The 26,926-nt window shown below is 39.9% G+C and overlaps 1 long non-coding RNA gene across 1 annotated transcript in view; it reads right to left on the bottom strand.

Annotated features, from left to right (window-relative positions):
• The window catches only part of LOC145537167 (uncharacterized), a 966,757-nt gene that overhangs the window by 545,479 nt on the left and 394,352 nt on the right, over nucleotides 1-26,926 (bottom strand). The window contains exon 4 of the long non-coding RNA XR_014076245.1: nucleotides 6,329-6,375. This is a non-coding gene — a long non-coding RNA (uncharacterized LOC145537167). The remainder of the gene's footprint in view (nucleotides 1-6,328; nucleotides 6,376-26,926) is intronic.

Genomic DNA, 26,926 nt, shown 5'->3' with positions numbered 1-26,926 from the left:
GAGTTGGTGATGGACAGGGAGGCCTAGCGTGCTGCAGTCCATGGGGTCGCAAAGAGTTGGACATGACTGAGCAACAGAACTGAACTGAACTGATAAATGAAACAGGAGATATTAAATTCAAGACCAGAGAAATACAAAGGATCGTAAGAGACTACCATGAACAGTTTTTTGCCAACAAACAGAACAACCTAATGTATAAATTCCTATAAATATACAATCTGCCAAGATTGAATCATGAAGGTATACATAATCTGAAAAGACTTATAATGAATAAGGAGATTGAGTCAGTAATCAATAATCCTCTAATGAAGAAAAGCACAGAAACAAATGGCTGCACAGATGAATTCTACCAAATATTTAAAGAGAAATTAGCACTAGTTCTTCTCAAACTCTTTACAAAAATTGAAGAGAATATCTCCAAACTCAATCTACAATGACAGCATTACCCACATCAAAGACAGATACAAGTAATGAATACCAAAGGCTAAATATTCCTGATAAATATAGATGCAAAAATTCCCAACAGAATATTAGTAAATCAAAGTGTATTAAAAGAATGGTATACCATGATCAAGTGGGACTCATCCCTGGGACATGATGATGGCTCAAAATATGCAAATTAATAAATGTGATAAACCACATTAATGAAATGAAAGATAAATATTGTTTATGATCATCTCAATAGATAAAGAAAAACCATTCAACAAAATCCATTCATGATAAAAATTCAACAAAATGAGTTTAGAAGAAATGTAACTACATGATAAAGTTAATACATGACAAGCTCCCAGCTACCAACTTACTCAGTGGTCAAAGTCTGAAAAAAATTTCTCTAGGATTAGGGTGCCTAATCTCACTACTCCAATTCGGAATAGTACTGAAAGTCCTAGCCAGAGCAATCAAGCAAGAAAAATGAAAGTACTGAAATGAGAAAGGATCTGTTTTCTCTATTTGCAGATGATGTATATATATATAAAACTCTAACAACTAGATAAAAATCTATTAGAACCAATAAATGAATTTAGAAAAGCTTCAGGATACAAAACCAACATGCAAAAATGAGCTGAATTTGTATACACTAACAACAAACTAGATGGAAAAGAAATAAACAATCCTTTTTATAATGACATCAAAAATATTTAGGAATACTTTAACCAAGGTGAAATATCTGTACACAGAAACCATAAGACACTTAAGAATAAAAAATTAAGACACAAATAATTGGAAAGATATGCCATGTTCATGCATCAGGAGGATTAATATTGTTACAATGTCCATACTACCCAAGTCCATCCATCAATTCAATTCAATTTCCATCAAAATTCCAATAGGATTTTTTTTTTTTTTACAGAAGTAGAAAAAAAATCTTATAGTCCATATGGAACTATAAAAGCCCTAAAGTTGCCAAAGCAATGATGGGAATGAACAAATATAGAGGCATCACACTTCCTGGTTTTGAATTATACTACAAAACTAAGTAATCAAAACAGTACAGTTCTAAGATAAGTGGAACATACTTGAGAGATCCTAGTAAAGCTATGCGTGTATAGTCCACTAATATTTGACAAGAAAGTAAAAAATAGTTCATAGGAAAAGATATTCTCTTCAACAAATTGCATGTTGAGAACTGGATATTCACATGCTAAAGAATGAAACTGGACCCCTATCTTACACATAAAAAATTAACACAAAATTGACTAAAGACCTACTGTAAGGGTGAAAAGTGTAAAACTACTTGAAAAAAATAGGGGAAAATTTCCTTGACATTGGTCTTGGTAATGATTTTTGGATGTGACACCAAAAGCACAAGCATCAGAAGCAAAAATCAACAAGTAGAGTTACATCAAACTAAAATGTTTCTACACAGCAAAATATACAATCAACAAAATGAAAAGGCAACATAAAGAATGGCAGAAGATATTTGCAAACCATATATCTGATAAGGAATTCATACTCAAAATATTTAAGGAACTCATATAATAGCAAAAAAATGTGAAAAAACAAATAATCATATTGAAAAACTAGCAAAGAACAGCTTGAATGGCAATTTTTTCCAAAGAAAATATATATACAAATGGCCAACAGCTATGTGAAAACACGCTCAATGTCACTAATCATCAGGGAAATACAAACCCAAATCATAATGAGAATCACCTCACCTTTGTTAGAATGGCTATTATCAAAGACAAGAGATAAAATGTTCTAGTGAGAATGTGGAGAAAAGGGAATCCTTGTACATTGTTTGAGGGAATTCAAACTCGTATAGCCACTATGGAAAACAGTATGGCAATTCCTTAATAAATTAAAAATAGAGCTACCATATGATCCAGCAATAAACTTCTGGGTATACATCCAAAGAAAATGAAACCACTATTTCAAAGAGATATCTGCACTCCATGTTACTGCAGCATTATTTATAATAGCCAAGACATGCAAACAATCTAAATGTCTGTAGAAAGATGAACAGATAAAGAAAATGTGTGTGTATATATATACATACACACACACACACACATACACAATGGAATATTATTACACTTGCTGATGAGAATACTCTGGCATGGAGATATTATGTAATTACCCTAAGTCATATGGTTATTACATAATTAAAAGAGGATATAATTCCAATATATTAGGCTTTGAGGTTTGCAGTTTTGTTGTATCTTGACTATAGAGGGAAATACTGAAGAGAGGGTAGATGAAATGAAATGTCAAGTGATAATTTTACTGGTTATTTTCTTAATTCTTTTGTGAATGTCTAAAATGTTTATTTGATGACTGTTTAAGAATGAGAATAATAAAAGAAAACTCAAATGTTACCAGCATATACTACATCAACTCTTGCTGCAGACAAGAGATTTGACTTGTTTGTAATTCTGCATTTATGCATAATTTATTATGCATTATCCAAAGAAATATTAGCTGTACTATGGCTGCCCATGGGAAAGGGGAAAAGCATATCTCCCACTTCATTGTTAAGTTATGATTCTAATATTCTAATCAAAATGCTTGACAGATAATAACTGTGGCTATTCATAGACACATGCATTTACTATACCAATACCCAGTGTCCTGAATGTATAGATATTTGTGATGTAAGATGAATGACAAGTTAATGAATTTTTCTCCTGAGTAGCTGACATCACATCTAATAAACATTTTTTTTTGCACAATGCAGAACACATAGTAGGCCTGTGATACCTATATGCTGAATAAAAAAAAAAAAAATCAAGTCCTATGAACTTCAATTTGGGATTTCTGCTATGCTGCATAATTTAAAAATGGCAATAGCATTTCATTCCACCAACATTTTTGAGCCTAGGCTCGTGTCAGGGTTAAAGAACCAAGAGTGAAACCAAGTCAAGGACCTCACAGTGGCTCATCAGCAATTCAAATCCTGGAGGAGGAGTTGGCAAGCTATGACAGGCAGGGCAAATCCAACATATTATTTTTGTACATCCCATGAGCTAAGAATGATTCTTACAAGGTTAAATCACTGAAAAAAAATTTAAAAAAAAACAATATTTCATGAAAATTGAGAAAAACATGAAGTTCAAATTTTACCCAAAAATAAAGTTGGATTGGAGCACAGTCATGCCCTTTTGTTTACATATTGTCAATGGCTTCTTCCATTCTACAAAGGTGAGTAGCTGTGGCACAGACCAGGTGGCCCAGAAAGTCTCAAATGTTTGGAACCTGGCTCTTTACAGAAAAGGTTTGACTGACCCTTGGATCTATTTTAGTCAAAGGACCTATGAGGACTGACTCTTATTGTTGTTTGGGGGCTTTTTATTTTGTTTCATTTTACCAATGTAAAAAAAAAAAGTAGTAAATGGAGTGCCAATCCTGCTTCTCAGACTTTATTATGTACATGAATCTCCTGTGGTTCGTATTAAAATGAAGATTTAGGTGCAACTGTGGCTAAAGCACAGATTCTGCATTTCTAACCAGCTCCTAGGCAGAGATTTCCGGCTAGGTCTAGAGAGTAGGTCCTGTAAATTTGTTCAGGAACTTGAGTCAGAAGAAAAAGACATCATAGCAGAAAAAAAAAAAGTAGCTTTGGAAACTAGCTTAATGCAATAGGTGATTTTCTGTCACAGGTTTTGGGGCAAAGATAAACAATAGACATGTTAATTTCTCAATTATCTTTGGTATTTTCTTGGCAAAGCTTACGTGAATCATTTTCCAAAGAGTAAAGAGGGACAGCAGCTGGTTATATGCTACTATTAACTATTTGTGAAGCAAATATTGGGGAAAACTAATACTAGTGTCTGAATTCTGTTCAGAGGAAAGGAAAAAAGATAAACACTGATATTACTTTTTTTTCTTTTTTTGGCCACACCTCGAGACATGCAGGATTTTAGTTTCATGACCAGGAATCAAACTTGAACACCCTGCATTGGAAGCATAGAGACTCAACTACTAGACCACCAGGGAAGTCCCAACACTATTAATTTTTGAAATAACTTCTTTATCTCTTTAATAAGAATGGAATAGTAAGAAAGTATCTAGTTTTATGTCCTCTGATTAAACATCACTAATAAAAAGATTATTTAAATTTCCCTGAACATATTGCCCCCAAATCTTTTGATTTTGAAAATAATCCAAAATTTTTGAATCTTGATTATTTCCTATAAATGCTATAAGCAAAAGCTAAATGCTCAGTATCAAGCATTGCCAAGGACATGGAGCAACTAGAACCCTCATGTCTTGCTTTCCAGAGTGTAAGTTGGTATAATCACTTTGAAAAAATGTAGCTACCAAAGCTTAATATGGGCATTCCTCATGACTCAATAATTCTACTCCTAGTGAAGAGGAAAAGTTAAAATTTTTACATAACCTCCTTATCCTTCTGCCTCTGTAACTCAGTTTGCCCCTTGCAGAGTCTAGATCATGTAGGCCATATAGTCTCAGAAAGTGGGGACTTGCAATACTAAGAACTGGAGGTTATCTCACTCACCCTTGTCCTGCTCTTTGCAACTGCCTAGCCCCTGAAAACCTGCTTAATCACGCCTGTCCAGGCCAGGCATCCCCCTCCCCATCTTGACTGGTGTTCCTGCATGTGTGAAACCCCTTAGTTTAAACCAGCCTATTAACAGCTAGTGTTGCCCGCTACAGTCTGTCTATAAAAACTCCGTAATCCCTTTGTTCAGGGCTCAGAGCTTGGCGCGTCAACTCCTCTGGGCCCGCCGGCATAATAAACCTGAGTTCTCCAACTCTCCAAGTGTGGTGCTTGCTTTCTCGAGTACTGGTTTCTGTAACAATTTTGGAGGCCCCAGTGAGATTCTAACCACACTGGCCCCTTGAGCCACAGGACTGGTGGCTCAGCCAGGCTGGAGTAAAGGAACCTCAAGACAAACGAGGAGGTGTGCCACCTGATGGTATTCCGGGTTCTCTTTCGGATTGATGTTCTGACTCTCTGGACGGCCGAGCCCCAAATGGACTCTTTGGAGGGGTGGACCAACTCACCAAGAATGGCCACAGGATAAGGTAAGGCCCCGGGGCCAGTCCCCAGGCAGGACTACCTCAACAGGTAGAAGAGGAGACTGATCACCTCCTTGGGCTCCTAGGAAGGGAGCATCAGATAGGGAGACCTGGGGACTCAGGAGGAAGGGAGGCATCGTGAATGATAACCTTCTTGGGGCTCCGAGGAAGGGAACAACAGTTAAGCAATCCTGGGGACTTGGCAGAAGGGAGCCATTGTGATAGCCTCTGAATGACTGTGAGTGCATGATTGTTGATTGAATTGAATGAAGGAAATTTTTCTCTTTGGAAACTACAAAACCAATTCTTTTTGCATATGCAATTAAAAACAACTAGTTTGTTAAAAAGACCTGCCCAGGGAAAAGCTTGAAGTTAACCCTTTCCATGTCTTTGAAATACACAGCCAGCTTTGCCTGAGACCTCAGCCTTGGGCAAATTAGAACCTCAAGCAAAGAAAAAACAGGGGGGTGGGTATCAAAGAGATATTTTAAATCTCAAACAGAAAACTATAAGATCTCTGTCAGTCTGTCTGTCTGGATTTATGTATGTCTCAGTATGTGTCTTTTTTTCTGATAATATTGTTGAAGTTGTAAATGAGTTCTAATTTAATTGGCCTAAAGAAAAGTAAACACTTACAAATCAAACAATTCTAAGTACAAAAAAAAAAAATTAACCTAAATAAATTTCAGATTCAAGTGAACTGGGAAATATTCAATATTAAATATCTAGTATTAATGTTTGTTTGCTAATCTAATAAGAAAGTAGGATGTATATTTTTAATAAAGAAGATATAAAAACATAAAATTATGTTTTATAAAGGGAAAAGAAAGTAGGTCTGACTTACCGGTGGCTGTTACAGAAAGTGATTAAAAGGTCTGTGGAAAGTGGACCCTGAAAAAAAGTTTTGTGCATGGTTAGGACTGACCAAGTTTAAAATAAATGTAATTAAATTTACCTAAATGAGTTTAAAGTAAGCTGGTGCAAAAACTTAAATTCAGCCTTTCTCTTTGTTAAGAGGACATATTTTCTTCAGATGTTGAACTGCTTTTAATAACAGATTTAAGTTTCTTTACCTCTTAATTGATCTGTTCTATATTTACATTTGAAATCTTCTGTTAACTTTGGCTAAGTAATAACTATTATTTCACAGTAACTTATATGATCCTACCTGACTGAGTGTTATAAACCCTTTTGATATTTATCGACAAAACGTCCTAAATAACTTGACATCTAGCTAACTTTGGGATGCTTCAGAGGGCCCCTGAGACATCCCAAAGAGCTATTAAGCTACCTGGGTTCACTGGACATGTTAAATTACATGGGAAGTACTGTCAAAGGGGTGAAAAATCTTTTCAGGTTATACTGTATGGTTGATGTTACTAATATAGATATCTCAAAATTATGTGAAATTCATATAGATCTGATATGCCCTGAAAAAATATGGTCAATTATAATTCTAGTTATCATATTAAAGTGTTATGACCAGGTTTCTTTGTCAACTGCAATAGAATCAGATTTTAAACATGCATTCTATGGTTTTACTCTCATGCCTTTAGAAGAATACTGCTAGTTCTTCAAGATTTATGGAAAAGACCTTCTAAGATTAAACAGATAAACAAATTTTGTTATAAACAGTAAGCTGGTACCAGACTGGAATTTGGGTTTCTCTCTGTTTAGAGAACAAAGTTTTCTTAAAATGCATCTTTCGATAACAGATTATAGATTTCTTTGTCTTTAAATGATTTATATTTGTTTTTAAAATCTTTTTGTCACTTTGGTAAAATAAATATACATTATTTAAGATTATGGTACATGTAGATAAAGCTCATTCTGCTTCTACAAAAATAATCCCTCATGGTTAGACTTTTGCTATCTTGTTGTCCTTAAAACATGGCGATAGTCTGCTCTTAAATGAGGAAATTAAAAATAAATAACCAACAGCTAAAAATCAAAGAGCCAGTGCTATGGGAGATCCAAGACAGCCACCTGGCTTTTCCTGGCTCCCTGACAGACCTCATTTTTATTTGATGGGTTAAAGCCTTACCTGGCTACAGTGTTAATGCCCTCACAATGAGTTCTCCAAAAAAAGAAAAAAATTATTTTTCACTAAATATTAAGTTCTAGTTTTGTTAATTAAGGTCTGTGCTTACTAAGATTCGCTTCTGAGATAGTTTCTTGTTATGTTTTAGATTGCTAAAAGTTTTAATTAAGTTATTAAAAAGGACACTCTAAGATTGTTTCTAAAGGTTATCTCAGTAACCAGTCTTTGGATAAAGGTCTGATGCTCCATGATGTAAAACCAGGAGATTAACACTTGGCTACAATCATTTAACTGAGCCAGATGACCTGGTGTATATCAGGCTATACCCAATGAAAGTTCTTGACTTAAATTCTTGCTTGTGACCTTACTAATAACTGCTAGCTATATTATTTTCTATGTACCTTGCTTCAGAAGATTATTTCTTATGTTACCAAATGTGTGACTGAGCCTGTGACAAAATCCTGATATGCAGTTCCATATGAGATCAATAATTATAATAGTGTAACTCTAGATAAGGGAAGTTTCCAAGGCAAACCATTCAATATCACGCTAATTCAAGTCTATGCCCTGACCAGTAACACCAAAGAAGGTGAAGTTGAACAGTTCTATGAAGACCTACAAGGCCTTCTAGAACTAACACCCAAAAAAGATGCCCTTTTCATTATAGGGACTGGAACGCAAAAGTAGGAAGACAAGAAACCCCTGACGTAACAGGCAGATTGGCCTTGGAGTACAGAATGAAGCAGAGCAAAGGCTAATAGAGTTCTGCCATGAGAACGTACTGGTCACAGCAAACACCCTCTTCCAACAACACAAGAGAAGACTCTACACATGGACATCACCAGATGGTCAACACCGAAATCAGATTGATTATATTCTTTGCAGACAAAGATGGAGAAGCTCTATACAGTCAGCAAAAACAAGATCAGGAGCTGACTGTGGATCAGATCATGATCTGCTTATTGCCAAATTCAGACTGAAATTGAAGAAAGTGGAGAAAACCATTAGACCATTCAGCTATGCTCTAAATCAAATCCCTTATGACTAAACAGTGGAAGTGAGAAATAGATTTAAGGGACTAGATCTGATAGAGTGCCTGATGAACTATGGATGGAGGTTCGTGTCATTGTACAAAAGACAGGGATCGAGACCATCCCCATGGAAAAGAAATGGAAAACAGCAAAATGGCTGTCTGAGGAGGCCTTATAAATACCTGTGAAATGAAGGGAAGCGAAAAGCAAAGGAGAAAAGGAAGGGTATACCTATTTGAATGCAGAGTTCCAAAGAATAGAAAGGAGAGACAAGAAAGCCTTCCTCAGCGATCAATGCAAAGAAATAGAGGAAAACAACAGAATGGGAAAGACCAGAGATCTCTTCAAGAAAATTAGAGATGCCAAGGGAACATTTCATGCAAAGATGGGCTCGATAAAGGACAGAAATGGTATGGACCTAACAGAAGCAGAAGATATTAAGAAGAGGTGGCAAGAATACACAGAAGAACTGTACAAAAAAGATCTTCATGACCCAGATAATCACGATGGTGTGATCACTCACCTAGAGCCAGACATCCTGGATGTGAAGTCCAGTGGGCCTTAGGAAGCATCACTACGAACAAAGCTAGTGGAGGTGAGGGAATTCCAGTTGAGCTATTTCAAACCCTAAAAGATGATGCTGTGAAAGTGCTGCACTCGATATGCCAGCAAATCTGGAAAACTCAGCAGTGGCCACAGGACTGGAAAAGGTCAGTTTTCATTCCAATCCCAAAGAAAGGCAATGCCAAAGAATGCTCAAACTACCGCACAATTGCACTCATCTCACACGCTAGTAAAGTAATGCTTAAATTTCTCCAAGCCAGGCTTCAGCAATACGTGAACCGTGAAATTCCAGATGTTCAAGCTGGTTTTAGAAAAGGCAGAGGAATCAGAGATCAAATTGCCAACATCCGATGGATCATCGCAAAAGCAAGAGAGTACCAGAAAAACATCTACCTCTGCTTTATTGACTATGCCAAAGCCTTTGACTATGTAGGTCACAATAAACTGTGGAAAATTCTAAAAGAGATGGGAATACCAGACCACCTGACCTGCCTCTTGAGAAACCTGTATGCAGATCAGGAAGCAACAGTTAGAACTGGACATGGAACAACAGACTGGTTCCAAATAGGAAAAGGAGTATGTCAAGGCTGTATATTGTCACCTTGCTTATTTAACTTATATGCAGAGTACATCATGAGAAACGCTGGGCTGGAGGAAGCACAAGCTGGAATCAAGATTGCCGGGAGAAATATAAATAATCTCAGATATGCAGATGACATCACCCTTATGGCAGAAAGTGAAGAAGAACTAAAGAGGCTTTTGATGAAAGTGAAAGAGGAGAGTGAAAAATTTGGCTTAAAGCTCAAGATTCAGAAAACTAAGATCATGGCATCCGGTCCCATCACTTCATGGCAGATAGATGGGGAAACGGTGGAAACAGTGGCTGTCTTTGTTTTTCTGGGCTCCAAAATCACTGCAGATGGTGATTGCAGCCATGAAATTAAAAGACGCTTACTCCTTGGAAGGAAGGTTATGACCAACCTAGATAGCATATTGAAAAGCAGAGACGTTACTGCCAACAAAGGTCCGCCTAATCAAGGCTATGGTTTTTCCAGTAGTCATGTATGGATGTGAGATTTGGACTGTAAAGAAAGCTGAGCACCAAAGAATTGATGCTTTTGAACTGTGGTGTTGGAGAAGACTCTTGAGAGTCCCTTGGACTGCAAAAAGATCCAACCAGTCCATCCCAAAGGAGATCAGTCCTGGATGTTCACTGGAAGGTCTGATGTTGAAGCTGAACCTCCAATATTTTGGCCACCTGATGTGAAGAGCTGACTCATTTGAAAAGACCCTGATGCTGGGAAAGATTGAGGGCAGGAGGAGAAGGGGACGACAAAGGATGAGATGGCTGGATGGCAACATCAACTCGATGGACATGGTTTTGGGTGGACTTAGGGAGTTAGTGATGGACAGGGAGGCCTGGTGTGCTGCGGTTCATGGAGGCGTAAAGAGTCGGACACGACTGAGCGACTGAACTGAACTGAACTGAGATATGGGAAGAAGTAACTAGAAAAAAAATATTTTCCTGGACCAAGAGGCTAGTAAGACAGGTACGGTACAGAGACTTTTGCTTACACGCCTGGTCTAGTGACAACACGTTGAGTGGCCTGTCAATGCAATCTTTGTTAGACCTGGGAATGAGCCTTCTCAGCACCGTGGGACACAATGACCATGAAATGCCCCCAAAACATAGTCAAATATGACTATGAAGGGGCTCTACTGACTGGGAGTTGGCCCTTGTCAGCTCCCTCTAGAAAGATTAAATCATGACCACTACAAGATGCTGACCTTTGACACCCCCTTGAAAGGAGTTCAGGGTGGAGACCAAAAATAAGGCACTCTATGCTCTGGGAAAACCCAGGAAAACAGGGCTTCAGATAGTCAGATGTTTTCAGGTAAATATTTTTATGAGTCCAAATTCTTGCATCTTCTCATACCTACAGAAACACTAATGTCACAAACCAATGTCTGGACCTGGTTCTCCTAGCTAGCTCCTCAGCAGCTTTCCTACTTCTAATAATCTTTGGGCCATATATCTTTAACTTTTTTGTTAAGTTTGTTTCTCCAAGTACTAGTATGACAAGAGTATCCCCTGGACAACAACCTGACAGTGCTAGAACAAGCTGCCTTATCATTCTGTGGACTCTCATCTCCCTCCATAAATGCACCCTGAGGTCCTCAGGCTATTCTCCCTTTGAGATCTTATACAGGAGACCACCCTCAGTGATTAAAAAAAAAGCTCAAGGGAGACCACCAACAACTAGCTGATCTGGAGATGTCCCAACACCTCCAGGCCCTGGGAAAAGTCTTCTGCCCTATCGCCCGAGAAATCTGAGAAAGGATACACATTCCATTGGGCAATTGGGTACATCCCTATCAGCCAGGAGATGAGATACGGGTTAAATATTGGAAAAAAGAAACCATTTCAGCCAGTTTGGACAGGCCCTCACACGGTTGTCCTGGCAACCCCTACTGCTGATAAAGTTATAGGTGTCATCCCTTGGATCCCTCACACCAGAGTCAAGAAGGCAGAGACTTCCTGTGATGAAGACACCTGGAGAGCAGTTCAGGACCCCCAAAACCCCCTCAAGGTCTGGTTCCAAAAGCAACGACCCTCACCCATGAAGGACACTGAGCCCTGCTCTAGTCACTACAGAAGCTGACTAGTCAATGCACGGCAGAACCTTGAGGATTCTTCAGCCTTGCTCCAGCCACACTCCGGCAGCTGGCTCGTCAACACACGGTGGAAGCTTGAGGACCTGGCTATCAAAATATCAATGGATTTTCATTGTCAACCCTGGCCTCTATCCTTAATTGGTATTATTGCTGTGCTCTTCACTACAGGACTAGCTTCAGTCACACCCCAGGACTGGGATTTGGGTCAGAAGCTGTGGTTAGCTGTCTGTTACCTCACCATAGTGGGAAGCCTGATTCTTATTAGATGTCTCTTATGATCGATTCTCCCTACTAACTAAACTGCACCACAGTATAGCTGACCCACCTTCACGATAGGCTCAGTTGCTATAGCCGTGACAACCCAAAGATGGGGAGAAAACCTTTTGCTAGTGTTCAGTTATCAGTTATGTGCAGGCTGCTTTGCAGCCTTTTGGTGTCCCTTGCTGTAACAGATGGTGCCGCCCCCATCAAGGCCTTTTCTTTGTTTGTGGGACAGATGCTTACTTATGTCTACCTGTCAGCTAGATGGGTATCTGCACCTTAGCTTTCCTCACTCCCCAGATGAATATTGTCCCTAACAACCAGACTCTCATCATACCTCTGGCAGCACATATGTGGTCAAAAAGAGCCATCCAGTTTACACTCCTACTAGTTGGTCTGGAAATCATGGCTGGGATAGTTATGGGGATAGGAGAAATTGCTTCATCATACACTATCCAAAGACTTCACAGATGACATTGAGAGAGTGGCCAAATCTTTAGTGGCCTTACAGGAGCAACTAGACTCCCTGAATGAGGTGGTTTTACAGAATAGGAGAGGGCTAGACCTACTGACAGCTGAAAAGGGAGGACTCTGCCTCTTCTTGAATGAAGAATGCTGTTTTTATGTAAACCAATCAGAAATAGTCAGGGACATAGCCCAACAGCTAAGGGAACAAATCATAAAAAGGAGAGAGAAACTAGCTAATTTCTGGGGTAACTGGAACAATATCTGGAGCTGGGCATCATGACTTCTCCCTTTAACAGGTCCTCTCTTTATGCTCTTTTTGGCACTCTTGTTTTGCCCTTGTATTCTCAATCCAGTTACCCAGTTTATAACCTCTTGGATTGAATCCATTATGTTACAAATGGTAATAGTTCCAAATAGCCCCCTGAACGATGGGGAGCTCTGAATGTCCTACCAGAAACATGAGATGATGCTTTCTACAATGAGTGATAGAAGCATCAAGAGGGGGAGATGAAGAGGAAAAGCTAAAATTTTACATAATCTCTTTCTCCTTCTGCGTCTGTACCTCAGCTTGCCCCTTGCAAAGTCTAGATCATGTAGGTCACGTAGTCTCAGAAAGTGGGGACTTGCAATACTAGGAACTGGAGGTTATCTCACTCACCCTTGTCTTGCTCTTTGCAATTGCCTAGCCCCTGAAAACCTGCTTAATCATGCCTGTCCAGGCCAGGCATCCCCCTCCCCATCTTGACTGGTGTTCCTGCATGTGTGAAACCCCTTAGTTTAAACCAGCCTATTAACAGCTAGTGTTGCCCACTACAGTCTGTCCATAAAAACTCCGTAATCCCTTTGTTTGGGGCTCAGAGCTTGGCGTGTTAACTCCTCTGGGCCCGCCGGCATAATAAACTTGACTTCTCCAACTCTCCGAATGTGGTGCTTGGTTTCTCGAGTACTGGTTTCTGTAACACTATTATATACTCAACAGAAAGGCACATATATTTGATGTCAAAAGCTATAGGCATTTTTATTGCAGCCTTAGTCTTAAGAAACTCAAAATTAGGAAAAACCTAAATGTTCACCAATAGCATTATGAAAAAAAAAAGTGATATGTTATTTACAATATAATATACACAGCAATGAGAATGAAAAAAGAAAACTGTGTTAAAAAATATGGATTAACCTTACAAAAATAGTACTGGGCAAGACAATCCTGACACAAAAAAGAACAAACTCCATAAAGCTTCAAAAATATAAAATCTATCTCTGCTATTAAAAGTCAGATAGTGGTTACCTGGATAGAGGGATTAGTGTCTGGAAGTGGAAGCAATGGAGGCTTCTGGGGTGCTGCTTATATTGTTTTTGTACTTGTCTAAGAAGCCTTTTTAGAAAAAAAATGTTATGAAGCCAACAAATTTTAATAAATTTATCTACACAACCATAGGAATGTGAAGGGCACATGTCAGGACTCCCCACCACAAACCCATTTGCCACCTTATGAACTGAGGAAGGCTTGTGTCAAAAGGGTCCTTGTTTTTAAGCAATAATCTTGGAAGGAGGAGTGGTATTCCCATCACAGCTTTAAGATTAGTGTAGAGAGACTGTCAGGCTGAGTGAAGTAAATCGGACAGAGAATGAAATATCATGTGGTATGGCTTATATGTGGAGTCTGAAACTTGCAGGAGAGAGGTGGAGTCATACATGTAGAGAGCAAACCTGTGGTTGGAGGAGGGAGGGATAAACTGGGAGATTGGGATTGATATATGCATACTGCTGTGTAGAGAATAAATAGCTAACAGGTACCTGCTGTATTGCTCAGGGAACTCTACAATGCTCTGTAGTGACCTATGGGAAGACATTCTAGAAAAGAGTATCTGTAGCGACCTGCTCTGTAGTGACCTACGTGGGAAGACATTCTAGAGAAGAGTATCCGTGTGTATACTGCAGAAACTAGCATAACTTTATAGATCAACTATACTCCAGTAAAAATTGTTTAAAAAAAAGATTAGAGAAGACTTCAGTTTTTTCTCTATGCTGGGTCTTTCCAGACTGTCGCCATCAGTGTGAAATAAAATATTGCCTGCTATATCAGTAAACAAAGACTATCACAGTCAACAGTAATTGCAGCCACCTCCTCTGGCGAGTTGGTGAGCCCTGAGGGAACTCAGGAAGGAAACAAAGAATCCCTGCCATCCAGCAGCCATCAGGCTGCAGCCACACACAATGGTGAGCCCTGAGGGAACTCAGGCTGGGAAAAAACACAGGATACTGGCCCCAGATAGCTGAGGTACATATCAAAGAAATCATTTCAGTGAGCCCACACTCTTGTATTTTTCAACACAAAGAAAAGTGCTAGATGCCTTAAATTGAGATAATCTGGTTTTCTTTAATTAACAAGAATCTTCCCTGGTGGCTCAGACGGTAAAGCGTCTGCCTACAATGTGGGAGAACTGGGTTCAATCCCTGGGTCAGGAAGATCTCCTGGAGAAGGAAATGGCAACCCACTCCAATATTCTTGCCTGGAAAATCCCATGGATGGAGGAGCCGGGTGGGCTACAGTCCAAGGGGTAGCAAAGAGTCGGAAATGACTGAGCGACTTCACTTTCTTTTTGACTTTCAGACTACCTGCCTTTTATTGCCAAACTCCTATATATTTAGCTGCCCCCTGGCCTCCTCAGAGCAGTTTTCTAAGGGTTACTTGAGATGTTGCCTCCCAGGCTTGAAGTCCTAAGTGTGTCCCCCGAATAAAACCTAACTCTCAACTTTTAGGTTGCCTATATTTTCTCAGTCGACATCAGCAAGTTAGCATGACCTCCTTTTTGGTTATTCTGACTTACAAAGCAGTTAAAGGAGGAAAGTCCAGGACAAAACACTTCTGATTTACCCCTCTGCACTCACTAGTATTATGGGCTTCCCTGGTGGCTCAGACAGTAAAGAATCTGCAGGAAATCCTGGGTTGGGAAGATTCCCCTGGAGAAGGGAATGGCAACCTACTCCAGTATTCTTGCCTGCAAAATCCCATGGACAGAGGAGCCTGGTGGGCTACAGTCCAAAGGATTGCAAAGACTCAGACACGACTGAGAGACTACTACTTTCACTTTCATACGTCGCAAACAATACTTAATTCAAGAGTGAAGCCACGGTCAATGAGACACCATTGGGAACAACAGTGTTCCAATAATACTTAAGATATCGTGCCCTAATGGCATAATCCTCAAGAAAAAAAGTGGCTCTGTCTTGTTGACATCTGTAACCTCAGAATGTAGCCAAGTGCCAGACACATAACAGAAAGCACCTAAGTGAAATGGTATTTTGTCATTAAAAAAAAATCATGTTTTTGAAAACTAATGATTTGGGGAAATGCTCACAACATAAAATTAAGTGAAATAAGTTAGGGAACATACATAATAAATAAACATATGTATATATTTTATGATACCACTGTTTTAAAACCCCAAACAGCATGTATAAGTACTGAAAGAGAAAAAACAGGAAAAATAATAAACTAAAAAAAACATGGGATTATTGGTGATTTGTTGACTTGTTTTTGCTTATCCATATTCACCAAATCTTTAATCATTAAAATGTATTACTTTTAAAAATAATTTTAAAAGAAGATGAAAGTACAAAACTTTGAAGGTAATGCCCACAACAGAGAAGAATAAAAGGTGAAAGACATCACGTATCTGACACATTCACTGACTCAAAGTTGACTTTTGAGCTACCGTCCTGGGTCCCTTCCTACTAATGCTGACAAGTGTTCTCCATTTCTCCCCATTTTCAGCCACTAGCCCGAGGCCAGGTCTCTATCTGGACACCTGTTTCTCTTCCTTTCTAGGAGAGCAAGCAGGTCACTGCTAGCATTTTCCTCCTCCCATGTTGGAGGGAATGGTTTTCAGAGAGTTAATTCTTAGGTAGGTTGATAAGAAATCCAGCCTCCCCGAGGAGGAGAAAGAGGTCCGAGACTCTTAAGGAGGAGAACAGAACAAACTTTTTTTTTTTCCTACATTGCTTCGTCTTAGTCACATAAGACATTATTTTCTTTAAGCCAAGAGCTAATGATTACATAACAAAACAACTCATCTTAAAACAACTCCATCCTAAGGATTCCGTCCCCCTTCTGATGTATATGTCAGGAGGTTTCTCTGTCCTTTTTCACTGTATTAAAACTTTTGCCACACCAAAGCTCTGAGTAATCAAGCCTGGTCCCTGATTCTGAAGCTAAATCTTCTTCAGAGATCACAGTCCGACATCGTTCACTGTAAGCTATCATCTTGGGGGCTCATCCAAGATCTTCAGGACAAGGTAAGAACACTCAGAGCTCTAGCCTCTCTGCTTTCTCAGTATACATGTTTTCTGCTTCATTTTACTAACTCTACAGTGTACCTGTGTGTGAGAGTGATTGAAAGCCTATGGGCAAAGCGTGTGGATGGAACTTCCCTTTCTCAGTCAGCTTTTTTGGTCTCTTTGACCATTCCATAACTGCCTGGGGAATTAGAACTACTAACCTAATCTGTTGGATCATAGACTTTTGAGGGACTTGTGATCCATGTCATTACTGTGTACTTTTACTTAGACCTCCCCCTTCTCAAGCTTGGGTTTCCCTTGTGGCTCAGAAGGTAAAGAAACTGCCCGCGATGCCTGAGACCTGGCTTCAGTCCCTGGGTCAGGAAGATCCCTTAGAGGAGGAAATGGCAACCCACCCCAGTATTCTTGCCTAGAGAATCACATGGACAGAGGAGCCTGGCGGGCTCCAGTCCGTGAGGTCACAAAGCCTGGCAGGCTACAGTCCATGGGGTTGCAAAGAGTTGGACAAGACTGAGCAACTAACAGGAAGGACTATATAACAACAATGTATCTTGCTTGATACATTGCTTGATACACTATCTTTCATGGTGACTGCCACATTAAAAGACACTTACTCCTTGGAAGAAAAGTTATGACCAACCTAGACAGCACATTAAAAAGCAGAGACATTACTTTGCCAGCAAAGGTCCATCTAGTCAAAGCTATGGTATTACCAGTGGTCATGTATGGATGTGAGAGTTGGACTATAAAGAAAGCTGAGCACCGAAGAATTGATGCTTTTGAACTGTGGTGCTGGAGAAGACTCTTGAGAGTCCCTTGGACTGCAAGGAGATCCAACCGGTCCATCCTAAAGGAGATCAGTCCTGAATACTCATTGGAAGGACTGATGCTGAAGCTGAAATTCCAATACTTTTGCCACCTGATGCGAAGAATTGATTCATTTGAAAAGATCCTGATGCTGGGAAAGATTGAAGGCGGGAAGAGAAGGGGACGACAGAGGATGAGATGTTGGAGTGGCATCACTGACTCAATGGACATGAGTTTGAGTGAACTCCGAGAGTTGGTGATGGACAGGGAGGCCTGGAGTGCTGCAGTCCATGGGGTCGCAAAGAGTCAGACAGGACTGAGACTGAACTGTACTGATCTTGCTTGAGGACATGTTTCTCCTTTTTAACAAGAACCTTCTGACTAATCTTGTTATCTTATGTAGGAGTGGGTCTGGTAAGATCTTTCTATTGTTAATTCTAATCTTGTTAACTTAAGATGTATGTTGTAGGAGTGGGTCTGGTAAAAGTATATAAGGCTTTGATAAGACTAGGGAGGGGGGCACTCTCCATCCCCCTTCTGATCTCTATGTCAGAAGCTTTCTCTGTCCCTTTAATAAAACTCTGATACACAAAAGCTCTTGAGTGATCAAGCCTGTCGTGAAGCTAAATCATCTTCTTCAGAGATACAACACCATTCACTGTAAGCTATTGGTTTTGGCACTCTGGTAGACTTCCAGGGCATTGTGTTACCTGTTTGCCTATAAGTCTATAAATAAATTTCTTTTGTCCCTTTGCTTTACATTTCTGAAGCTCAGTTTACTAAGTGAGGAAAAGTGGTTCAGCCTCAGAACATCTCAGTTTGGGGCCTTTTCTGAATCCACATCATCTGCCTCCTCCTTATCTCCCAGAGCAACAGGCTTCTGGTCAGGGTTTCTTTGCCTCAAGTTTGCTTTTCTTCTGGAACCAACTTCTGAGCTCTCCTTGGGCCCCATGTCCCACTTAGGTCTTAACCAGCTCAGCAAGATTCTACCAAAGGACTCTGATATACAACTTGAAAATGCCATCATCATATCACCTTAAATAAATACCCCCTGCCCCCACGTCACAGATTAAAGGATGAGTAAGAGATGTTCATGCTCATGTCCTCAGAATGGATATGTTTATTAGGAAAAACAGCTGAATAGGGTTTAAGGTAGGCCTTGGAAAAGCAAAAATACATGAAAAGGAAAGATGAAAGGCCACCAAAGAGAGATTCTAATGTTTTACAATCTGAGAGAACTTGAAGCCAGAGACATCAAAGGTAATTACACCTACAAAGAAGCCTCTGAGCTCACTGTCACCATTGCTTTATTCAGAAGGGGTTAATGGATTTTCTCACACATATATAGCTAGCAATCATTGAAGTATCTATACACTTTTTATGTCTTTGTATCTTCCATGACAACTGTGCTCTAAGACTTTTAGATTTTTACAGACAAGCTCAATTTTAGAAAAGGAAAATTGCTGGTTTCTGGGTTTATTACATAGTTGCCAACCTATCATGCACTGAGTAATTTTATTTTTAAAAAATAAAAAGAAAAAATGCCATCTATTGTGACTATCACTTTATAAAAGACAAACTCAGAGGAAAGGCCATTCATTTAAATTGTAGAAATGTGGAATACTGTTAGTATATCCTGCCCCAGTTTATCAGCCAATAGCTATGCATATGGCATATTCCATCTGAATACTAAGACCTGGGAATACTGGTACTACCTCCATGGGCACATCTTAATATCCAGTAGGAAATTACATTGACTGTCCATGTCTGTTTCTAGTCAATGTCTTGGTTTAACTTTCCCAGGAATAGACCCTAAGACAAGGATCTAAAGATAGTTTATTAGGGAGGTGAGCCCAGGAAGCACTGGAAGGTCAGTGGGGAGATAAGTCAGGGAAGGAAAGAAGCAAGTACAAGCAGGCACTATGCCCAACTGGGCACAACAAAGAACTGCTGGAGACTTCTAGGAACACCAGAGATATGTGTCAATTCACTCCCTATCCGCCATTGGCAGAGGACCACTCCCAGGAGCATTGACTCTTGGTGCTACTGGTCTACTATCACAGGTCAAGCCTGCTCTCATGACCACACCAAGTCCTCAAGGAAAGAGATACAACCGCCTGTGTGAGAGTCCTCTGGCACATAGAATACTTGGGGAAAGTATGGTCCTGGCACCGAGAGCATCTGCCACAGCACTTTATTAAGCATTCTCAAGCACAGTGGTTAATTAACTTCACATTGAGACCATTTCTTTATTCACTGTTGGCATCAAATAAAGATATAGAAAAGAATTTGTAGGTTTCAAAATAAGAGCATTTCTTGTTTTCTCTGGAGATTCCAAAAAGCATTCTAGAAGCTCTGTGATCTCTTTTTTAGTAAGAACTTGACACATCTAGGAGAAAACAGGAGTAAGAACTATGGAAGCCTCTAGAGCACAGATGGTGATAGGACTGACTTATGCCATGTTTTGCCTCCTCAGGCAGTTAGTTAGACAACGGGAAAACAACATTTAGTATATGAGGGATTTAGGAACTGTCAGAAAAAGTTTGTAAAAAATAAAAAAGAAGTTAAATTTATTTCACCATCCTAATAAGCTAAAATTAGTCACCACTGAATAAATCACAAAGGATACTGGAATCTCTTCTCAGAAGCTTGCCAAGATATGATGCGTAAGACTTTGTTATTTTGTGTTTTATTTTAACTCTGGATTCATATTTGTTTATAACATACTTTTATCCATGCTATTTCTTCAAATAGCCATCTATAGTTATGTAGGTAGACATGTTAAGACATAAGGAATGAGTGAGTCAAGATTTGCTGGGCCAGATCCTGGGAGAAGATTTAATTATTCCTTTACCCCAGAGATATTTGCTGACTCTCTATGATATCTGGCCCAGAGTACAGGGTCAAGATTCAAAGATCAGGAAGATGTTTCTTTGTCCTCTAAGAAGCTTACAGGGTAACAGCCATAAAATGCGGATACAACGCAGAAAATGAGGAATCAGAATACCCACTGGTGTAAAATCAAGCCAAGGTTTTTGGAACCAGAAATCCAACTCAGGTATAGGAAAAGGATAACAAGACTCACTGCTTAAGGAAAGAGCCTGGGTCAAGTTAGGAAACAGAAACATCAATGAGAATATAGGGATGAGCCTAAAACTTGGCCAGAAATTAGACCCTTGTCTTCAACAGTCTTCCTGAAAGGTTTTCTCCTGGCAACCAGTCCCCAAACCAGGTCTCAAACAGACTCCAGCTGTGGCAGGAACATCAGTCCCACCATTTGGACCTGAAGGAGGTTCTGTTGTAGATTCCATAGCAGGTAGGCACAAGGTGAGTCCTGGAGACCCAGTGTCTTGCCATCACTCTTGCTATGTTCACTCATCTTGTAGGGTTGAGTTTTTACCTTTTTACCATATAGATATTAAGCATTTCTCTAGACTTTAGCCCTCTGGATCAGAATCCTATTTCTTTTCCAGACATCTAAACATAACCCCCTTCCCTACACAAATAGAGGATCTTGCCACATGTTTCCTGCTACATCCCCCACAACCTTTTGTAAGGTTCCTGGATCTTTTCCTAATTACTCATCTTGTACTACACACACTTGGATGATTCTAAGTACCAAACAGTGCCCGTGTACCCAGCTCCTATGCCCCACCCAACATACTGGTATATCAGCATCAGCAAGAATAAGAAAGATATTCAACTGACATTTATTCATACCTAGATACTGGACTATCTCATTTCATCTTCAGTCTATGAGGAAAGTACTCTTGCTAATCCCTTTATCGTTATTGTTGTTTAGTCGCTAACTCATGTCCAGCTCTTAGTGACCCCATGGACTTCAGCCCACCAGGCTCCACTGTCCATGGGATTCTCCAGGTAAGAATACTGGAGGGAGTTGTCATTCCCTTCTCCAGAGGATCTTCCCAACCCAGGGATTGAACCCATGTCTTCTCACTGGCAGGCAGATTCTTTGCCACGGAGCCACCAGGGATGCCAAATCCCTTTTTATAGAAGAGGAAACAAGGTTTAAAGGACTTAAGGTGACAGCTGATAAGGTGAACAACCAAGTATGGGATCCAGTTCTGCTGAAGGCCCCTGTCATGTTTTAAGCGTCTAACCCCTACTATGCTGAGCCCTATGTAGGCACCGTGGAGACGGATGATGTTAACTTGCCTTTTAGGAATGAACCCTCAGATCCTCAGGCCCAGGCCCACAAGGCCAATGCTTTCTCTTTCCTTCTACAAGTCCATGTACTATTACTAAAGCCCCAAGAAGCCTCACAGAGGAGCTCCACTGACATATGACACCGGACTTAATTTCCAAGTTATTTCTTCCCAACGAGACAGGAAGTGCTCTCAGGTTACTAAAATACAGGGGCTTGCTTGTAAGTGAGAAATGAATGCAGCTGATTACAGAAACAATAGAGCTGTCATTGTTGTTGGCAGATGTGTCTCTGTAAAGAGATAAGTCTCTTGAAGACAGAGAAAATATTTTCTCATGAATTTAACAAGGTGGTTACTCACCTATTTAAAGTGATGATGGTACTGAGTTTCCCATTTTCTGATAATTCTTTTAACATTAGTGATCTTAACCAAACATCCAGTATTGACATTGGATATAAGGTCACAATAGATATATGAGCAGCATAACCCACTGGCAAGAGCAAGTGCAAATCTCACAAGTCATGCTGGAACCATTTCTGCCACTTCCTCTCCAGTTACCTTCTAGTTGAAGCTACAGAGATTAGATGGAATCTATAAAGTTTCAGTAGCTGCTGGCACACAAATGCCATGCTATTATTCTGAAATTTTAGCTGTTGATCCACAACACTGTAAGTCCAAAACAGGCCTCTCTGGACCAGCTGGCTGGCTGCTTGACCTTGAAGCCTGCTGCTAAGGCTCTGGCAGAATTTGCTTCTCCCAGGATTTCCCCAATGCTCTACAAACAATCTCCCTCCATTTCAATTGCCTCATCTTAGTTTCCCATCTCTGAGTTTCACCAACTAACCAGATTTGGCACCACTGTCCATTAAAAAGAATGATGTACAGCACTTCCTTGGTGGTCCAGTGGTTAAGAATCCACCTTCCAATACAGGGGACTCGGGTTCAATTCCTGGTCCGGAAATTAAAATCCCACATGCCTTGAGGCAACTAAGCCCTCGTGCCACAACTAGAGAAGCCTGTGTGCCACAACAAAGACCCAGTGCAGTCAAAATAAAAGATTTTTTAATTAAAAAAGACATAAATAAAAAGAATGATGTATAGAGACAAACCTCATCTAAGGGCTGAGTGAAGAACTTGGGTACTTCTCAGGACCATGATGTGAATCATTGGACAGTAATTTATTCTAGGCTTTCTCTTCCACTGATCTTGGGTCTTATTCTTAAATTGTAACCATTTAAAAACTACGGTGCATTGACAACAATTCAGATATTGATATTTACTTGAAGCTCTTAATACAACCATCAAAAAGGTAATTTATATGATTACTATCAATCACAGTTTGCGTGCATGTGTGCTAAGTTGCTTCAGTCATGTCCGACTCTTTGCGACCCCGTTCCTTTTGGGGATGATGATATTTTAGTGTATGCAATGATCTATATGATCATATTCTGCTAATATTTCTCTATTCCATATATCTTCCAGTCCTCTGTAGCTGCCTCTAAGAAAATGAGAGCAATTCATTGGTCCCTAAACAACAGGGGAAAACAGAAACACAAGAAGTAAACCATCACTGGATTTAGGGACTGAGGGGAGTTGTAGGGAATGAAACCATTTGAACATAACAGCAAGATGACTTTGCTTCGTGACGCACACATACCCTCTCCCTCCCTACCCTACACTACCCACCCCCATATATACATACTCCAAAAACAGCTGTGTGAGCAGTCTTGAGACCATAATCCTACTTGCTTACAGGATAGCACAGAGAACAAAGCAATTTTCCCTGTCTTAGCTGCACTGACAATGCTTAGAGACGTTCCAGAGACAACCTCAACCCTGCTGCTACAGATAGTTCGACTTATAATTTAATACTACAAACAAAGGATTTCCCTGGCAGTCCAGTGTTTAGGACTCTGCATGGGTTTGATCCCTGGTTGAGGAATTAAGATATCGCATGCCATGTGGCACAGTCAAAAATAAATAAATTAAGAAAAGTGGTTCTTACTTTTTTAAAAAAGAATCCAAGCAAGATCTCCTGTTAGTGTACTTTCCTTTTCACTATAGTCCACAGCAACAAGTTAAAAGCATTAAAATAGTCATAGCTTCCTTTCATTCTTGAATTGCTCACAGCCACAGTGAATACAGTGTATAATATAAATTTAAAATTTTAAATTCTTTTAAAATAGGACTTCCCAGCATTTCCCCCTCACCTTATTATTGGCACATGATACATGCAAACACACACACACACACACACACACGTTCACCCATTCTCATCCCCTTGAATACACACAGACAAGTTCAAGAAAACACACCTACCCTCCATGGCTTCCACCCCACTCACATGCTTGGAGGAAAGATTAGACAGTGTCAGAGAAATAGCAATTTGTCAGAAAGAATCTGGTCTTTTGGAGATTTGGGTTCCCAAGAGTATCAGAGAGAAAATGTGATTTAATAGTAAGTAAAGAAATATTTAGGACTAAGGAAACATTATTATAAAAATAGAAAGTTACATGTATATGTTTTAGTTTGGGCTCCCTAGAAGCAGAACCTGTGTAAGAATTTGAGGACAGGTAGTTTATTTGGGAGGGAAATAGAAATGACTGAGGAAGGAAGACAGCCAGTAAAGAGTACATGAATGACTAGGTCTACCAGGTAAGACACTAGAACTTGAGCCCTCTGGAAAAATCAGTGATGGGCAATTCAGAATTATCACCCCTCACCCAGGAGTGAAGGAGGTAGAGGATTTATACATCGATTCCCTTCAGTCATTGGTTGAGGGCTAGGGGTGGGAAGTGAGTAATCCCATGACACTTTTTATGGCCTGGTACAAGTGGCCATACAAGATCCTGGAAGGCAGAGAGAACCCTCAGACCAATAAATTCAGTTGATGTCAATTTGTATGAAATGGTGAGGAACACAAATGATGTACGCTACCTAAAAGGTTTGCTTCTGTCTATATTTTAGTATATTCTAGCGTGTGAGTTTTAGTATATTGGTACGTGAGAAAAATGTTCATATAAATGTGTACCACAGAAAACAAGAGCAGGCCAACAGTGAAGTGAAACAGGCTCTCCAAATGGCAAGGGAAAAACTGATTGAAAAGAAAAACAGAGTGACTAAACTGTACAGCATGAACACCAGATGTTGGCTTGAAAAATGCCACAATGATCAAATGTTTCTGCAGTAGACAGGAATAGCTTTAGTTCATTCTACTCATGGCAATGACAAAAAAACACATGCCAGCATCACTTTGAAGAGACAGCTATCTGGATTTAAAATATCTTACATGTTTCAAAAGTAATTAACAAAAAAGACCAGGTTAAAAAAAAATATCAGAGCCATCAGTGATGTCGAGCAGTTTTAGAGAGAGATATGACCTTCCAGAGAATAGTATAAAAAGGTTGTACTACATAATATTCAAATGGAGAAGATAGCTTACTGTGTAGAAATAGTCATGTGGCTCAATAAAAGAGAGACCAACCAACTAGACGAGAAAGAACCAAGTATGGTGGTAGATTGCAAAAATGGCCACAACTTCTCCCCTCCTCATCATTACACTCTTGCAATCAAAGTGTTTTTGTAAATCTACCCACCCTGGACTGGAATCCAGTGGTCCATCACTAAAACTTGGGTGGGTTCTCAGAATCTTGACCAATAGGAGAGAAACCAAAGACAAGTTGAAGCCTGCAGGATGAAGACCAGCAATGAACTAAGTTATCTTCTCACATGGCCCCAATTACAAACAGCCAGACATAGAAGACAACACCTATGTTGAAAGCTCAAGAAATATGCTGATCCTGGCCCAGATCAGACGAATGACCTGGCAGATAGTGGTCACTACGTCACTAAGATTTGGGATGGGTTTTTTCATACAGCAAAAGCTTGCCAATCTCCAGAACCTGACAGAACTTGGGGATCAACATATATTTTATGCTTTACAAATATTTGTTAATTGCTTATCATGGCTTGCTACTATTCTGGGTTTAGGGAAGATATAAGCGATGGAAAAGAATAAAAGTATCTAGTCTCATAGAACTTATATTCAGATGTTAAGAAACGTCTAAGCAGATAATAAACATAGAACATGCCAGAGAGTGTTAAGTACCAGGAAGTAAAGAAAAAGGGATATGAGAGTTAGCAAGTGGCAGAAGTTGGGGTCACCATTCTAGATAAGGATTGGAAAGGGCTCTCTGTGGACATGGCACTTGTTCTGGCCTCCAGCTGCCTCCTTGCTCCATCTCTCACTTGTCTCCCTGTAGATCACTTCCCTCCAATCACATTGGCTTCCTCTTGTAAGCAGCTGGGTACACTGCTGCCTCAGGACCTTTGTGCTCACCATGGATTCTATTAACACTTCAGCCAAGGAGCTGTCTTATAGAGCCTTCTGAATGGAGGGAATAGTGAGTGGAGTTGCTATTCCCCGAGATGGGGAAACTGGTGAGGAGTGAATAACAATGGTTTCCCTTGTTCTCTTCTCTAGAGTCTAAGCTTAAATATCTGGCAAGCAGGGAAGACTGCACAAAAAGCCTTAACTCTGAAGATGAAGCAACATCCACCTGGCCACATGGGCAACAGATATGGCATGAAATTACCCCATTTCCTAAGGTGAATATGGATGCTTTCAGTATGCGTGCGTGCATGTGTGTGTGCTAAGTCACTTCAGTCGTGTTTGACTCTTTGCGAACCCATGGAGCATAGCCCACCAGGCTCTTCTGTCCATGGGGATTCTCCAGGCAAGAATACTGGAGTGGGTTGCCATGCTCTTCTCCAGGGGATCTTCCTGACCTGGGGATTGAACCCATATGTCTTATGTCTGCTGAACCGGCAGGCAGTTTTTTATCACTAGCGCCACCTGGGAACCCCATTTTCAGTATACCCACCTTCTTAAAATACAGAAATCTTGAGCCAGAAATGGATTCTCTTGATCAAAAGAATCTGCTATACAACATATTCTACAGACTGAAGCTCTATTTAAAAACAAAGCATTATAGTTTTTCCTCCACAAGGTGACCAAGGCCATTATTTACAGTCTTCAGTCATTATACAGTTTGGGAAGGGGGATAAAATTCTGTATTCTATATGTTTAGCCCCATGAGATAGCACTATTATTCCTTTCTCGAAAAGAA

This window comes from Giraffa tippelskirchi, chromosome X, assembly GCF_054371585.1.
Source record: "Giraffa tippelskirchi isolate mGirTip1 chromosome X, T2T-mGirTip1v1.2.pri, whole genome shotgun sequence".
In the NCBI taxonomy this organism is placed as follows: domain Eukaryota; kingdom Metazoa; phylum Chordata; class Mammalia; order Artiodactyla; family Giraffidae; genus Giraffa; species Giraffa tippelskirchi.
The sequence above is the reverse complement of the archived record's forward strand: the minus strand, read 5'-3'. Positions and strand labels throughout refer to the sequence as shown.